Source organism: Odocoileus virginianus, chromosome 20 (genome assembly GCF_023699985.2).
Source record: "Odocoileus virginianus isolate 20LAN1187 ecotype Illinois chromosome 20, Ovbor_1.2, whole genome shotgun sequence".
Taxonomy (NCBI): domain Eukaryota; kingdom Metazoa; phylum Chordata; class Mammalia; order Artiodactyla; family Cervidae; genus Odocoileus; species Odocoileus virginianus.
Genome location: NC_069693.1, coordinates 39,400,820 through 39,413,820, shown reverse-complemented (window position 1 = coordinate 39,413,820; position 13,001 = coordinate 39,400,820). Strand labels below are relative to the sequence as shown.

Here is a 13,001-nt window from a genome sequence, read left to right as displayed (position 1 = left end):
ACCCAGTAATCCCACTGCTGAGCATACACACCAAGGAAACCAGAACTGAAAGAGACACATGTACCCCAGTGTTCATCGCAGCATTGTTTACAAAAGCTAGGACATGGAAGCAACCTAGATGTCCACCGGCAGATGAACGGATAAGAATGTTGTGGTATATATACACAATGGAATATCACTCAGCTATTAAAAAGAATGCATTTGAGTCAGTTCTAATGAGGTGGATGAAACTGGAGCCTATTACATAGAATGAAGTAAGGCAGAAAGAAAAAAACAATACAGTATATTAAAACATATATATGGAATTTAGAAAGATGGTAATGAGACACCAAAAGAGACACAGATATAAAGAACAGACTTTTGGACTCTGTGGGAGAAGGGGAGGGTGGGATGATTTGAGAGAATAGTATTGAAACATGTATATTACGATGTGTGAAATAGATGACCAGTCCAAGTTTGATGCATGAAATAGGGCACTCAAAGCCGGTGCACTGGGACAACCCAGAGGGATGGGATGGGGAGAGAGGTGGGAGGGGGGTTCGGAATGGGGGACACATGCACACCTGTGGCTGATTCATGTCAATGTACAGCAGAAGCCAACACAATATTGTAAAGTCATTATCCTCCAATTAAAATAATTTTTTTAAAAAAAGAAATAGAGAACAAACTTGTGGTTGCCAAGGGTGAGAGGGAGTCGGGGGAAGGAATGATTGAGAGTTTGGGATTAGCTGATGCAAATTATTATATAGAAAATGGATAAACAACAAGGTCCTACTGTATAGCACTATATTCAAGGTCCTATGATAAACCATAATGGAAAAGAATGTGAAAAAGAAGGTATGTATGTATAACTGAATCACTGTGCCGTACAGAAGAAATTGACACAACATTGTAAATCAACTATACGTCAATAAAATATTAAAAACCAAAAAAATAAATAAATAAAGAGTCTCTTTAGTTCCTCTTCACTTTCTGCCATTAGAGTGCTGTCATGTGCATATCTGAGGTTGTTGATAGTCCTCCCAGCAGTCTTGATTCCAGCTTGTGAGGCATCCAGCCCAGCATTTGGCATGATGTGCTCTGCATATAAAGTAAGTAAGCAGGGTGACAATATACAGCCTTGATGTACTCCTTTCCCAGCTTTGAACCCATCCATTGCTCCACGTCCAGTTCTAACTGTTGCTTCTTGTCCTGCAGAAAGATTTCTCAGGAGACAGGTAAGGTGGTCTGGTAGTCCCATCTCTAAGAATTTTCCACAGTTTGTTGCAATCCACACAGTCAACGCATTTTAGCATAGTCAATGAAGCAGAAGTAGATGATTTCCTGGAAGTCTATTGCTTTTTCTACCATCCAGTGGATGCTGGCAATTTGGTCTCTGGTTCCTCTGGCTTTTCTAAATTCAGCTTGAACATCTGTAAGTTCTTGGTTCACATACTGTTGAAGCCTAGCTTGAAGAATTTTGAGCATTACTTCGCTAGCATGTGAAATGAGTGCAATTGTACAGTAGTTTGAACATTCTTTGGCATTGCCTTTCTTTGGGATTGGAATGAAAACTGACCTCTTCCAGTTCTGTGGCCACTGCTGAGGTTTCCAAATTTGCTGATATATTGAGTGCAGCACTTTAACTGCATCATATTTTAGGATGGGAAATAGCTCAGCTGGAATTCTATCACCTCTACTAGCTTTGTTTGCAGCAATGCTTCCTAAGCCCCACTTGACTTCACACTCCAGGATGTCTGGCTCTAGGTGAGTGACCACACCATCATGGTCATTATCTTAATAACCTATTTTGTATAGTTCTCATGTGTATTCTTGTCACCTCTTCTTAATCTCTTCTGAGGAGGAAGGTAGTGGCTACCATCTATTGAATGCATAGTATGTGGTTGATTAAATGTTAAGTGAGTTACACATGCCACGCTCTGTAGTTGTTATAAAAACCCTATGCCTAAGGATTATTGTTGTTGGTGGTGTTTCCCTTTTTAAAAAAAACTAAACCTGGGAATGGTGATATCTGCATATGGCATGTTGTTTGGTCCATAGTATTATATCAATTACAATGACATTGATATATCATGACATCATTGATATCAACATCAAATTTCTTGGTATTGATCATGTCCTTTTGAATCTGAGATAATATCATCGGGAGAAGCTGGGTGAAGAATGCAAAAGAATTTTGAACTATTCTTACAACCTCTTATGGGTGTAAAATTATTTCAAAATAAAAACACTTTTTTAAGATAAAGAATAATCCTGGGACACAGGGTGATTATACAGCTTGCCCAGATCACAAAGTTTGTATATGAAGAGATCAATTTGAACCCATGTTCTTCTGGTTCTAAAGCCCAAGTCTTAAGGGTTGTAGTCCATGTTCCTGTCTTCACCGGTTTTTCTTTCAGATAACATAAGCCCTTTAGCACCATGTTGTTCTCCTTACACTGGTTACTGGGAAGCTCAGGGTTAAGTGGTGCCAAACTGCAGCATAATTGGAATGCCTATTTCATTTCTCTTAGGTCTATTTCCTTCCAGCATTTATCCAACTTGGTCTTTAACAGACTCATTTTTTCACTTTTTTTGTCTTTTAGCAAACTAGCTAAATCTTCTTGGAAAAGATTCCAGGTTATAAATAAAGCTAAGACTCTTTCTCCTCAAGTTTCAAGAATATTCTTACCCTTGATTTTCTGAAACTAGAGATTACTTGGTACCACTCAGCCAGCATCTCTGAGTCCACATCCTAAAACAGGGAGGCACTCGAAGCAAGAGATGAGATAGAAAACAATGGCTTCAGGTTGCAAAGGTGAGAGGGCTTTCTTATCTTCATTTTATTTTCTGAAAATTAAATACTTGGCAGGGTTTTCCTTGAGCTAATTACCATCCCTTCTTAACATTTTAAGTAACTGCTCATTTAGAGTAGTGAATGATTGCTCTGAGATTAGAGTATAGGGAAAATCTTTCTGTTGGGAATAATCCACTTATGCGGCTGTTTGTCTGAAGCAGAGATAAACAGAGATTTTTTTTTTTTCTTGACATGCCAGGCATAAGAGAGAACAGGGTGATTAATGAAACTCTGCTTTTTGCCAATAAATTTCTGACTTCAGATACAAGCTCATAGTTGTTGCGTTTTCTGGGGATTTTTTTTTTTTCTTTTTTTCCTTCTTTCCTTTTAACCCAAAGGAAAAAGAAAATGGCACCACTCAGATTCTAGAGCCCATTTAAATCTGTTACACTGTAGACTATTTTTGGTTCTTAAAATGGTTTAGGTAATTTTTCATTGGCTCTACTGGGAATGCCACTTTGTGCTCTGTTATTTATAATCTGCAGAAATTAATTATGCTGCTAATTAACAGCTTGCAAACAAATTATTGCTCAAGGAGTTATTTATTCAGTTATGAAAGCACAACTTCAGGGTTCTATGTACATTCCTTCTGACAGCTCTTTTATATCTTGCTTTTGTTTCTGAATTTTTCTGCTTCTAAGGTTCAGCAAAGGTCTGCTTGCAAGGGAGGACAATTAGTCAGGATCTGGGTAGCCAGGAACTGGGTCAGCTGCTCTACTTGGGGGGAGGAAAAGGCAGGAGGGTTGCAGAGCCTGCTTAGTATGCACTCTGGAATTGATAAAGACATTCCTTATGTGAGTGGTAGCTCTTGGAACAACCACCACAAGGTTTCATATGCCCATTTTTGCACCTCCGAGACTCTTATGAGAGCCCTGGAGGGCAGTGCTGACATCATACAAGGAAGAAAGCAGAAATGTAAACACATGCCATGTATTTATCATTGGTAACACTACCATTCTCTATGCCCATGTTCACAGCAGATAGGAAAATGGATTACAGACCCACTTCAACCTCTGAAAATTTTTCAACATGGTCTTCCAGGTTCAGTTCAGTTCAGCCCAGTCGCTCAGTCGTGTCCGACTATTTGTGACCCCATGAATCGCAGAACGCCAGGCCTCCCTGTCCATCAGCAACTCCCGGAGTTTACTCAAACCCATATCCATTGAGTCGGTGATGCCATCCAGCCATCTCATCCTCTGTCGTCCCCTTCTCCTCCTGCCCCTAATCCCTCCCAGCATCAGGGTCTTTTCCAATGAGTCAACTCTTCACATGAGGTGGCCAAAGTACTGGAGTTTCAGCTTCAATCAGCCCTTCCAATGAACACCTAGGACTGATCTCCTTTAGGATGGACTGGTTGGATCTCCTTGCAGTCCAAGGGACTCTCAAGAGTCTTCTCCAACACCACAGTTCAAAAGCATCAATTTTTCTGTGCTCAGCTTTCTTCACAGTCCAACTCTCACATCCATACATGACCACTGGAAAAACCATAGCCTTGACTAGACGGACCTTTGTTGGCAAAGTAATGTCTCTGCTTTCCAATACGCTATCTAGGTTGGTCATAAGTTTCCTTCCAAGGAGTAAGCGTCTTTTAATTTCATGGGTGCAATCACCATCTGCAGTGATTTTGGAGCCCCAAAAAATAAAGTCTGACACTGTTTCCACTGTCTCCCCATCTATTTCCCATCAAGTCATGGGACCAGATGCCATGATCTTAGTTTTCTGAATGCTGAACTTTAATCCAACTTTTTCACTCTCCTGTTTCACTTTCATCCAGGTAGGCATTGCCAACTGTTGATATCCTGGTAGGAGCAAAAGGGTTTGCCAAATTGAGTGGTTTGATATTCCCAACTCATGTAAACAACTCTCCATGTCTAACCATGCTGTGGGACTGGAAAATGGGATGGAAGAAACTATAGACAAGAAACCTCTTTCTTCCTTGGCAAGACCTCAGAGGGGCACTCAGGACACAATCTGACTCTAACTGACCCCACCTGCCCAAGGAGACACCTAAGAACTGCCCCCAGGCAAAGTCACAAAGTGCCAGCTCTGTTGAAGGGCCATGTTGGACAGTTCATGCAGGAGCAAGGAGTTCATCACAGAAAGAAAACAGAACACTGGCAGGGTTTGGTGTACCTGCTTCTGATTCTTTGTATTCCATTCAGTGGCTGTGAGATCCTTAGTGAGTCTCTTTCTCTCTGGTCCTTAGATGTTCATCTGCCAAATGAAGATGGTGCACAGGGTTTCTGAGATCCTTCTAGCTCTGGATGCCTAATGTTCCAATGCTGCTGTGAGTATCAGATACACATGAAGATTCCCATGATCAGGTCTATTCACCAATTAGAAAAACGAAGACACCAAAACAACTCACTAAACCATTCCTGCACTCAGATAAGAGAAGCAGAGATGGGTTTCAGGATCACACTGAAGAACACAGAAGAAAATAATATGAGAAAAACAAGTGTGAAAGTCACCATGTTGGCATTTGATAGTTGGCAAACTCCAAGCAAAATTTACCCCTAAGTTCAAAGGAATCAAAACCACCTTGTGGCTCTGGAGACATCAAGATCCCCAACCTCCCTTCAGTACTTCAACACCCCTAGAAGCCCATCTGCCTCTGTCTTAAGTCACCAACCCACCTCTCACATATTTCAGAGCTCAAGGCCTAGTCCATTTTCAGCAAATGTGATCACTTTCTTTAAGCCCCTCTTTTTAAGGCCAAGAAATAAGAACCCACATTTATCTCATCAGAGAAGTCAAGTCACAAGCCCAAGTTCTACACCCCAGAAGTGGCAAAGCTAGACTTTGACCCCATGACTTATGATCATTGATCCTGTACTGTCTCCACACCACTGGGTTCCCTGTCATGTCTTTACTTAGTGATCAACTTCAGAACTGAGAGGCTAATCTCAGGCCAATTCAGTGAGGCACTCATGAAGCTCCCTTTCTCAGGGAGCTTACTCCCTCCAAGCAGTAAAAACTTTGTGTGAGGACTTTGGGGGAGGCTAAATGCAGCAAAGGACAGAACATGGGCTGAATTTGAGTTCTGGCTAGCCCTATCCTGATTAACTTTCTGACATTAAATAAGTTTCTGAAAATGCTTTGAGCTTCAATCTTTTCATCTGCAAAAGGGCCACAATAAATTACTACCATGCCCAGAGACATGTACAAAGATGTTCATCACAGCCTGGTTTATCATTGTAAATACAGGAAAGAACTGACAATAATCCATCAGTAGGAATATAAACAAAGAGATTGATGTTTAGTCATAAAATGGAATAATTTATACACAGTCAAAATGAACGAATTAGATATGCCTGCATTAAGGTGAAACAAATTTCAAAAACTAAGAGTGAGTAAAGCAAAACACAAATGGCTGGGAAGTATGTAATACAAAATATAGTGTATATTCCATATTTTTATGTTTGTATGCCTATGTACTAAGAAGTAAAAATATACTTGGGAGTGACACTCAGCAACCTCAGAATATTGTTTCCTCTGCAGAGGGAAAAAGGGAAGGCCTGTGAGTAGAAACTTCTGTTTCTGACATGAGTACTACATGATTGCCTTTAGGTCCACTTCCTGTTTCTAGAAAAATTTCAGCAATTTGGGGCTTTCCACACTACATCCTATTTTAGGTATACTATGGAGGTTCAATATTTAAGGGAACCTTGAGTAATCCCTGCTTTAACAAAGAATTCTTCTGTTAAGTAGTCAACGCCTAATTCTGTCTATAAACTAGAGTAGGGTTTGAAGTTGCTTTCTAAAAGATGCTCATTCATTTAACAAAGATTAGTTAAGGTCATCTCTCCACCAGTCACTGTGCTAGGTTGCTAGGTAGGCGCATACAGAATTAAGTAAAATAAACATGGATCCTGCGATCTGAGAGTTTGCAGCATGGGAAAAAACTAAAGATGTAAACAAACTAAATTCTGTGTAAGAAATGAACAGTGCTAAATTCTGTGTAAGAAATGAACAGTGTCTTACGATAATACTGAATAAGTGGCAGAGTGTTTCAGTCATCTATGAGGTGTAAAAACCAATCCAAAATTCAGTGTCTTAAAATAACAACTTACCATTTCTCACAATTCTGTTGACTGATTAGAAGGTTCTTCTGCTTCCCATGGTATTGGCTGGGGTGCAGAGCTGCCTGAAACGTCCAAAATGGCCTCATTCCCGTGGCTGTAGGGGTGCTGGCTGGGAGCCCAACTTGTGACTGGAGCCCAAGTCCTCACAAGCCTTTCCACAAACCTTTTAGAACCTCATCCACATGATGGCTGCCTTTCAAGCAGTGTTCTGAGTAGAAAAAACAAAAACTTCAGATATCTTAAGGCCCAGCCCCCAAATTACACAGGGTCACTTCTGCTCCATTCTGTTGGTCAAAACAAGTCATGAGATTATTCCAGGTTCAAGAGTAGAGAAATCTGACTCTATTTCCAAAAGAACTGATTTTTTTTTTTTTTTAGAAAATTTTTAAAACATGAGTGTTGGCGGTCAGGGCCAAGGTAAAACCTGTGCTGCTTTCAGGCGCCTCTGAAAACCGTGAGGGCCCCTTCGCAGCCCCCCGATCCATCACCGTCACTCCCAGGGCCCCCATGCCGGACCTGGGAGCAGTGGAAACACAAGGCGTGTGCTCGTCAGGTAAGCAGAGAGGACAACTGCGAGGAGGCGGCCCTGGGTCCCACAAAGCAAAAGGCGTGCCTCCCTGACCATCTCCACCACGGAGAGCTGCTCACCGGAAGCACCTCCTCAGTGGGAACCCAAGGGCCTCACTGGGCACAGGAGACGATGCCACTGCCGGGCCTCGGGGACCCGATGGACTGCCCGGAGCTCTCCAGGAGCATCGTCCAGGGCCTCCGCCGCGCACAGCACTGAAGCAGGAAGTCCCCACCGCTATTCCCGCCCAGCCGAGCGAGAGGCCCTCTCGCGAGACAGCAAGGGGACCGCGGGAGAGCTTGTGCTGCACCGAGGACCAGGACCGTACCGCGCTGTGAGGTAGTGGGTGAGACGTCCGGTGTCTGACCTGAGGCTGCATCCCAGCCTTCCACACACTACAGGCCACCTACAGGCAGGGAGGGGAGGCGACGGTCGCGCAGAGGGAACCAGAAGAGCAGCTGCGTTTGCTATCATCTTCCATCCCTTGTCTGGTGTGGCTTAAGCCTGGGCGTAGCGAGAAGGACATCATTACATCCATCTGCCCCATTTCTTCTTTTTTTTTTAAATTTTTTAAAAATTAAAATATAGTTGATTTACAATGTTGTGTTAGTTCCAGTTGTTCAGCAAAGTGATTCAGTTATACATAGATATAGATCTATTTTTTATATTTTTTATTATAATTTATTTATTTTTTAATTGAAGGATAATTGCTTTACAGAATTTTGTTGTTTTCTGTCAAACCGCAACATGAATCAGCCATATATATATATATATATATATATATATATATATATCACCTCTCTTGTGAAACTCCCTCCCATCTCCCTCCCCATCCCACCCCTCTAGGTTGATACAGAGACCCTGTTTGTGTTTCCTGAGCCATACAGCAATGTCCCCCCCTCCCCTGGTCTGGAACAGAGAGTCCACAAGTGGTTTGTTGTGGCATTAAATGAGATTAAAACAAATACCCAAAAACGAGAAACCAAAGATGAACCCCAGACAAATGGCAGTTACAAAATCAGGCAAATAATATTTAAATTAATGGACTATCAGTTCAGTTGCTCAGACATGTCTGACTCTTTGCGACCCCATGAATCGCAGCACACCAGGTCTCCCTGTCTGTCACCAACTCCCAGAGTCCACTCAAACTCATATCCATCGAGTCGGTGATGCCAGACAGCCATCTCATCCTCTGTCATCCCCTTCTCCTCCTGCCCTCAATCCCTCCCAGCATCAGGGTCTTTTCCAATGAGTCAATTCTTCGCATCAGGTGGCCAAAGTGTTGGAGTTTCAGCTTCAGCATCAGTCCTTCCAATGAACACCCAGGACTGATCTCCTTTAGGATGGACTGGTTGGATCTTCTTGCTGTCCAAGGGACTCTCAAAAGTCTTCTCCAACACCATAGTTCAAAAGCATCAATTTTTCAGCGCTCAGCTTCCTTCACAGTCCAACTCTCACATCCATACATGACTACTGGAAAAACCATAGCCTTGACTAGACGGACCTTTGTTGGCAAAATCTACACATATACATATACACCCATAAGCAAAATCAAAACACTCCAACTAAAATAAAGTACAATAGTTTGACCTGGCAAACAAAGGAAATCAAAAATTTTATCTACCAGTTAAGAACAAACCTAACTGAAGCACAAGCTTTAAAACAAAACTAAATCAAGGTGCCAAGTGGGGAATAAAGCAATGAAAACAAAACTAACAAATATGTTGAGAGGAAAGGAAAGAAAGAATAGATATGCAAAGTTATATAGAGGTAGATAAAGAAGGTTTATATACATTAAAGATTAACTGCAAGGGGAAAAGAACAGGAAAATCAAACAAAGGAATAAATGCAGAAAAAATATAATAGGTTTAAAAAGATTAAAAATTGAAAGTTAAAAAAAAAAAAAAGGAAAACTCCACAGATCTGCAAAAGCCCAACATAGAGGGAGGCAGAGGTTTATAACAACAATAAAAAGTGTGACTGTGAATATACACATATACATATACACCCATGAGCAAAATCAAAACACTCCAACTAAAAAAAAAGTACAATAGTTTGACCCAGTGAACAAAGGAAACCAAAAATTATATCTACCAGTTAAGAACAAAACTAACTAAAGCACAAACTGGAAAACAAAACTAAAGCAAAGTGCCAAGTGGGGAATAAAGCAATAAAAGCAAAACTAACAAATATGTTGAAAGGAAAGAAAGAAAGAATAGATGTGCAAAGTTAAATAGAGGTAGATAAAGAAGATTTATATACATTAGTGATTAACTGCAAGGGGGAAAGAACAGTAGGAAAAGCAAACAAAGGAATAAATGTAGAAAAAATATTAAAATTTTAATTAAAATTAAAAAAGAGAAAAGATAGAAAAAGGGAAGAAGAATTAAAAAAAGGAAAACTCCACAGAACTGCAAAAGCCCAATGTAGAGGCAGAGATTTATAACAACAATAAAAAATGTTACTGAGAAAAAAAACAGAACAAAAACTTCAAAAGCTTAATTAAATTTCATAGTGTCAATAAAATCAACAACTACAATGGGAGGGGGGGTGGGGGGAGAAGAAAGTAAAAAAAAAATCCAAAAGAATCTATAGAGCAAGTCAAAACATAAGAATGATAAATGTCTTTCTTGAGTCACTGCTGTCAGAGTCATTTCTCTGTTTGGAAGTCACACTCCACCTCACGTCCCTAGGATGCCGTCCAACTCTGTGGTCGCTTCTGGACCTGCTGTGGGGGCAGCTCAGATTCTAATCTGTTCCTACTCCTGTGTGTTCCCACCTCCAATGTCCACAGTTATCAGAACTAGTGCATTTTCTTTTGTGGGAGCTCTTAATGTCCTTATGTATATTCCATAGACACAGAGTCTGCCTAGTTGGTTGTGTGGATTTAATCTGAGCTTGTATAATTGGTAAGAAGGTTTTGGGTCTTCTTCCTTAGCCACACTGCCCCTGGGTTTCAACTGTGGTTTCATTTCCACCTCTGCATGTGGGTCGTCCACTGGGATTTGCTCCTGAGGCTTCCCTGGAGGACTTGGGTCTGCCCAATGAAAGCCAGGTGTGGAGGTGGTGCAGCAGCTTGGGTCACGGGGTTCTGGCAGCACCAGGTACTCAGGGGAGTTGGTGTCTAGGGCAGCAGGAAATATAGTGCTCTAGAAGGGTATGGCAACCAGTAATGGCCAGTACACTCCAGTATTCTTGCCTGGAGAACCACCCTGACAGAGAAGCCTGGCAGGCCACAGTCCAGAGGGTTGCAAAGAGTCAGACATGACCGAAGTGACCCTGCACACAGACGCAAGACTTTTTTTGCCTGTGGCAGCTCTGCCCCAGTGAGGGTTGAGCGTGGAGATGGTGCAGCTGCTTGGCTTGCGGGGAGCCTGGCAGCGCCAAGTGTGCAGGGACACGGACTGCCTCTGCCACGGTAGTTATGGCCATATCAGAGGCTTTTTTCAAGCCTCTTGTAGCTGGCGATCAGAAAGCCTCTTTGGCTAGTCTTTCTCCATAGCTCCGCCCGTTCAGGCACTTAAAGGGGCTCCCTTGCCTGGGGTCCTTCTCTGCTGTTCCGTGCGTCAGGCACTCAAAGGGGCACCCCGAGGTAGCGTCCTACTCTATAGTTCGGGGCATCAGTCACTTAAAGGAGCACCTTAGGTGGGGTCCTACTCTGTAGTTCAGTTTGCAGGCGTTTGATAGGCCAGCCTCTCTATTGTTCAGCCGCTGATGCTGGCACAGGGGGAGAGAGAGCCTATGGTGATGGCTGCACCCCCTGTGCATGACTCAGCAGTATAGCCTTGCTTCCACGGCTGCCTGGCTTTCCTCCACAGGCATTTCCCACCACAGTCTCCTCCCTCACATGCCCTCAACCTGTCTCTCTGCAGTTAACAGCAGCCCACGCCCTGGGATTGCTCCACAATCCCTAAACTCTAGCTCCCCGCTTCTGCAGCTTCTAGGGGACCTGTGTCCCTGTCCAGGGTATGTATGGCTGTGGCAAGGACTGTCTGATTCTCATTCCATTTAGGCTGCCACGGATCAGCTGTTTCACTCTCAGCCTTAAATGTTTCTTCTCCTCTGACTCAGACAATTGCCCCGATGTGGGGATTGGACCCCTGCTTCCTGCCAAGGGCACGTCCAATCCTGTTAACACTCCTGTTTTTCCCACTAATTCCTTCATCCTACCTAGTTTTATGTGGTTCTATATATTCTTTTCGCTGGTCAGATACTCCTTCCTGCTCTCAGCTGGTGTTCTGCATGCACCTCTGTGGCTAGAGGTGTATTCCTAATATATCCATAGAGAGATGTATTCCACGTCCACCTACTCTTTCACTATCTTGTTTCCATTGTTTTCTTTCTTTTTTTTTTTTAGGTTATTTCCCCTTATCAAAGTGAAAGTGTTAATGGCTGAGTCCTGTGGGTCTCTTTGCAACCCAAGGGACCATAGCCCACCATGCTCCCTTGTCCATGGAATTCTCCAGGCAAGAATATTGGAGTGGGTAACTATTCCCTTCTCCAGGGGATCTTCCCACCCAGGGATGCAACCCAGGTCTCCTGCATTGGAGGCAGAGTCTTTACCATCTGAGCCACCTCGGTAGCCCCATATACATATTTTTTTTTTCCCCAGGTTCTTTCCCTTTATAGGTTGCTACAAAATATTGAGTAGAGTTTCCTTTGCTATACAGTAGGTCCTTGCTGGTTGCCTCTTTTGTAGGTAGGAGCATGTATTTGTTAATCCCAAACTCCTAATCTATCCTTGACCCTCTGGCTCTACTTCTTGATAAGAGGATTGGTGAACAATTGACCACCCAGTTCAGTCCACCGAGCAGAAACAGAAACTGACTACAGTTGAGGAACTGCTGTGTACCATATTTTTTTTTCACAAACATTCACTGAGCTCATCATCAAAGCAAAGTCTCTAAGAAGTCTCATGGTGAAGAACATGATTTCACTTATTGTTTAAGAAAAAATGTATCTTTTATTTATTTACGTCCGTACACATTTTTCATTTATATTAAGCCAAGTGTCTTTCAAGGTAAGTTGACCATAGGCACTTTTTTTATTCAGAGAATTCCTGGAACTAGCATCTTTGCATTCAGTTTGGGAAATAAGTGTTCTAAAAATGAAGTCGATTTTTATAGATTAGAGTTGCCTAATGCAGAATCCAAAATGACATGTATCTCATGTTCTTTGGAGAAAAAGTTCTTCCGTGTAAATCAGAAAAATTAATAAACACTCTGACACAGCCTGCATGACACAGCCCAGGCCTGAGGTGGGAGGGGTGGGTCTGTCCAGGAGAGAATGGAGGAGAGGGATCTGGGTTCTGTCACCTGCTCAGGCCTCCCCAGACCTTCAGCAGTTCCCTAATTACTCCGGTCTAGGAATGACAAACTCTGGAATTTAAATTTGTGTCTGGAATAAAAATCTACAAGTAAAATGCCATCAACCTATATAATACTACAACCACCTGGATAATTATTAGAGATGAACTGCTGTGAATTACATGAAAGACGAAAAAACCTCTCTT

At 42.3% G+C, this 13,001-nt stretch overlaps 1 long non-coding RNA gene across 1 annotated transcript in view; it reads right to left on the bottom strand.

Annotated features, from left to right (window-relative positions):
• The window catches only part of LOC110127316 (uncharacterized), a 96,635-nt gene extending 88,901 nt beyond the window's left edge, over positions 1–7,734 (bottom strand). The window contains exons 1-2 of the long non-coding RNA XR_002310745.2: positions 7,570–7,734; positions 6,910–7,129 (exon numbers count right to left, since the gene is read on the bottom strand). This is a non-coding gene — a long non-coding RNA (uncharacterized lncRNA). The remainder of the gene's footprint in view (positions 1–6,909; positions 7,130–7,569) is intronic.
• Positions 7,735–13,001: the final 5,267 nt, after the last annotated feature.